Source organism: Buceros rhinoceros, unplaced genomic scaffold (assembly GCF_000710305.1).
Source record: "Buceros rhinoceros silvestris isolate BGI_N320 unplaced genomic scaffold, ASM71030v1 scaffold43846, whole genome shotgun sequence".
Taxonomy (NCBI): Eukaryota; Metazoa; Chordata; class Aves; order Bucerotiformes; family Bucerotidae; genus Buceros; species Buceros rhinoceros.
The window spans coordinates 39,867-44,811 of NW_010417803.1; the positions used below are offsets into that span (position 1 = coordinate 39,867).

Sequence of the window (4,945 nt, forward strand, 5' to 3'; positions counted from 1 at the left end):
AAACATGTTTAAAAGACGAATAAAAAGTACATGTTTGGAAATATTTTAAAACAGCTGTTCATTTCTGAGGGCAGACAGATGGAGGAAAAATAACTGAATGCAAATGAATTAAAATTACAAGGTGGGGAAGCGGGTGGCTTACACATTAATGTGGAGTCCTGGCCACTCAGTGAGTCTTTCTAATTGGCCTTCTTATCAACTCAGATTTTACTACACAACTTATGTTGACAACTAAACCCTTACTTACTCTGATTCAAAATGCAATAAAATAGTGTCCAAACCCGGCATCTCAGCCATAAATTTTAAATCATTTATATGTAAAGACCAAGGCAAAACCTAAGCATCATGGCAAAACCTAAGCATCATGGCAAAACCTGGAGCTAATTACCCAAAAATGTACAACAAACTTATGCCTTGTGGTCCCCTCTGCAACACTGATCCTTCTCATGCCACTGCAGCCCACAAGAAGCATGGGAGAAGAAGTGAGCCTTGCTCTGTGGCTCAAATTCTGTTTGAAGTGTGTGCGCTGAGTATGGGAAAGCAACACAACAGACCTGCAGGCTGCAGGCCTGGCTTCAGCCTCCTGCAAACTGAATAGGGTCCATTTGAAGAAGTGGCTGAAAAAGGTGTTTCCTGAACCCCCCTCAAGATCAGCATCTTCAATGTTATAGGTTATTTTTTCTGCATGTAGTACAGAAAGGAGTATTGCTTCCTCAGGGAAGCAATCATATAGGCACTGTGCAGGAGTGCTGGGGCTCTTCAAGCTGATTGTCCCTCATAGATCAAAGTAACATTTGTGGTCAAGAACAAGGCTAATGATCACAGCAAGATCCCTACCAGCAAGTTACAATCTCACAGCTGGGAAAAAAATAAAAAAAGAAAAAAAAAAAGATTAAAAAGACTCTTCTAAAAATTGCTGCTATGTAATCATCCTGTAACAGCCAGGATCTCATAATGTCATCAAGCAGCAAACTTTACCAATAAATGTTCCCACAAAGCTTCAATAAAATCAGCAGATATCACTCCTCCATCTCTCCTGATAGAACTGTTCCAATTTCTATATATATTTAAATATTCATTTGAAAAGAGGGAGGTACTGACAGTAGCTCAGTACTGAAGACACTTGCGACGGACCTCTCAGACCCAGGTTCAAGCTCTCTCACAGAATAATACGAAGTATTTCTCTAGTGTTTGCTTGAAGATTTTTTCTCCGTTCCTGATCACACTGCTGGTCAAGAACAGAGAGAGCGGAGGAGACTTGCCCTGGGACAGTGCATAGCCCAGTTATAGGGCGTTCATCTGGGAAGCGAAGGAGATGATGCTCTTTACCTAAGAGAGTGCCTTAACTAATGGCTTTTGGGGTAAAGTTTCCTCACACTTTCCCAACATCTTCATCCCTCCATGGGAAAAATGGAAGTCCAGAGAGGATCCCTACCATGAAAGCTCAATTCTATGAAACGTTTTGAGAGCCCAGAATTTTCTGATGGAAAACATATTCCACTGGAAAGTTCCCAACCAGCTTATGTTTAGTTTGTGTCTGGTGGCGTTTTGGTAGCAGGGAATGGGGCTGCTGGCATGACCTCTGTAAGAAGCTTTGTGAAAAGCTCCCCTGGCTCCTACGTGTCCCTACCTCTGGCTAAGGCTGAACCAATCAGTGCCTCTGTGATAAATATGTATTCAAGAGGGCAAACCTTTTGGCAAGGAACTTGTTTTGGGAACTCTCTTTTGTTTACGAGGGGATAGGTCAGAGGGACGGGCAACCATTTGGGAGATGCCATGTGGTCACCCAGGTTAGAGACGTAGAGGTTGGGGATGCACTCTGAAACAGCCATTTTCCTTCAGCTTGTGGCAAGATGGCAGGCTGAGTTCTTGAAGTCCTCGGAGATCACCAGTGGAGAAAAAGTGTTTGCAGCCTGTGGAGTAAAACACGCTGGAGAAAGGAGTGATGGAGAAGCCTACATTGGAGCAGGTAATTGATCCCGAAAAAGGCTGTGACTCTGAGGGACACCTGTTCTGGGGCATTTCATCACTGGGAGAAACCACTGCCAGCGGAATATCCCCACACTAGTTGGAGAAGATCACGGAGGACTGTCTGCCATGGGAGCGATGCTGCATTGCCACAGGGAAGGACTGTGAGCAGTGTTTCGCTTGGAGAAGAAAGAGTGGCAGAAGCAACATGGAATGGACTGAGAGTGACCATGACCCCACCATCCTCTGCCCCTCCTGTGCCAAGTCAGGGCAGGAGGTAGCAGAGCTGGGCCCAGGAAGAAGAGAGGGGTCGGGGTAAGATATATTTAAGATCCTGTTGTTTCTCTCACTATCCTACTGGTGATTGGATTGGTGATTTGGTAATGGGTCTGTTGTTTAAATTAAATTGATTTTGTTTCTCCAAGTTGAGTCAGTCTTTTGCCTGTGACCATAACTGATGATTGAGCCCTCCCAGTCCTTTGTCCCTACCCTTAAGCCGTTGTGTTCTCTCCTATTGGAGTGAGAGGGCAGCTGTGCTGTTCTTGGTTGCCAGCTGGTTTCAAACCCTGACACAGGTCTATTTGAAACAGTGCTGCCTGTAATTGTTCATAGTTTAATTCAGTCAGGTAAGACAGAGTTCAAACCATCGTGATTGCACATAGCGTGTTTAGAGTGTGACGGATCAGTAAAGGCAGCATGCTTTGTTATTTAAGTAAGTGAAGAACTGTGTTACTAAACAATTGATTTTCATTGAAACTCTGTTGATAATACATCTGGAACAGACATTTTTCAAGACAACTTTCTGACCTCTGTATCAGCACCAGATGTAGCTGAAGATTTTGAATTAATGAATAGATCCTGTGTTAATAGACTTCCCTGGTTAATTCTTCTGTTCTACATCAGGAAGAAAGAGTGGCTCGGTGCTCTAGTCCCCAAGATGTACTAGTTTAGTTAAACTAACAGCACAATGTTGTGTGTGAATGCTTTATCAAGGCTTATATGATTTTGACTTGCCCTTGTAAATGTAAACTACTTTGTTTTTAAAACTAATTCTTTTTAACTCTGTATCTGCACACCAATTTAATTTAGATGGCTGCCACTTTTCTGTTTAGGAATTGAAATTCACTGGATTAGCAGAGGAGAGATTTGATACAGACAGGAAAAGAGATTAAAATGGAAAAGAAGAAAAAGAAAACAAGTTAGGAAGAGAGAGAAGAGATAACAAGAAAATGGATGTAAATCACAAGACAGCTGAAAAAGAAATCTGTTGAGTGAAGAACTGCTGGTCACTTACAGACAGAAAAATGTGGTCATAAGGAGGGACATTTAGAGAATCCAAAAGGAGAGCAACATACTGAGGGATATGAATTACTGAAATCTTGGCAAAAAACCATCAGATTTTCATAGGGAAAAAAATGTTGAAAATCAGTCTGGAGTTCATGCTTGTGGGCATTAAGCATGTTCTAGTAGTTTCAAGTCCTGTTTTAGGAAGGACCTGACTACACAGAATTATCTAGGTGCTTCAAAGGCTCCAGCAAATTCTACTTTTTCCTGCTAGGTTTCCTCAGTGACTCACAGTTCTTTATCTGTATTAGTGCAATGTCCTCACGAGCATTGCAGTGGATTCTGCTAGGAGCTAAAATACCCTCTGAAGCCTTGAAATTACTTTTTGTGCTGTTTTGTGACTTTATTTCCAAAGCTGCATGTTTTTGAACTACACAGCTTTCAGTTCTTCATGCCCACGTACATAGAGGCATGCTGTCTTTCTCCATCAGCAAGCCTAGCACGCCTCTGCTTTTGTGCCGTTTCAAGTGAAGAACATAGCAGTAACTGATCAAGAGGCTTAGGTCAGAGGTTGGGACTTTGCTGTGTAAAAGATCTGGAGGCTTGACCTGAGACAGAAAAGCATATTAACTAGGTGTTGAGCTTTTAATTTAGAAGAGCACCTTAAAATTCTGTAGCACTTTTTTGCTTCATACCACTCACACAGGCTCAACAGAGAGGTCAAGAAAAACCTTGCTAAAATTATGCAACAAGCAAATTGCTCAGATAACCCTGTTTATTTAAAGTGACAATGCTGAGAGGGAAGCTTGATTTTTAAACAGGGTGAAATGTTTTCTCATATTATGAATTGTATTCTAAATATATTCCTTGTCTATCTTTTTTTTTCTTTTTTCTTTTTTTTTTTTTTGTGAAAGTAGAAGGACACCACAAAGAATTTGTTATAAGTTTCATGATCTAAAATACTCAGTAGTTCTATTTTTCTTTTTTTCTGGTCAGACATCATCTTAAAGATACCAACAGCATTAGACAGAGACTATGCTACAGATACCACACTAGTTTCTTACAAACATGTAAGACCCCATACCAATTCCATAGAGTCAGAGGAAGGTATATCAGCCTCCATCCTTCTATTTGCACGGAGTTCAAGTTCTTGAGCTACAGAGATTTTGGCCATCTCCCTGCATGGTGAACTCTAGGGGCTGCCTGTCTCTCCCAGCTCTCTGTTTAGCTCAGGAGCTGACAGTCTTATCATTGCCTCCATGGCACACTTGGATTACTTATATCTCCATTCCTTTCTCTTCTGATCCCCTGTCTGGTATCAGAATAAAGTGTTGCAGTAAATTTGACCACAGCATGGATTTTCTATGGTATTAATCTCCATCCTTATCTCTTCCATCTCCAGGACATATGAAAACAGTTCTTATGAAAACTGAATCAAAACAAACTTGAGTGACTCAGAGAAACCTACAAATCCCAAAGAGGTGGAAATCAGCTGAATTTTAATTCTATCAGGAAGCTCAGAAATGTAGACTTCACTGGTTCTTTATTATTTTGATTTTTTTTTAATTGGGACAAAAATAACCTAAGCCCTATGGTGCTTCTTTAAAGATTAAAAAGCAATAAGATAATAAAAATGCAAATACTCAGACAGCTGCTCACAGGGAGATGCTGTTTGAAGTAATACTTCTCTCTT

The 4,945-nt window shown here is 41.0% G+C and overlaps 1 protein-coding gene across 1 annotated transcript in view; it reads right to left on the reverse strand.

The window, feature by feature from the left end:
- Window positions 1–4,945, reverse strand: part of GRM1 (glutamate receptor, metabotropic 1) — a gene marked incomplete at its 5' end in the record, with an annotated part of 37,932 nt that overhangs the window by 23,433 nt on the left and 9,554 nt on the right. The gene's annotated exons all lie outside the window — the stretch shown is intronic.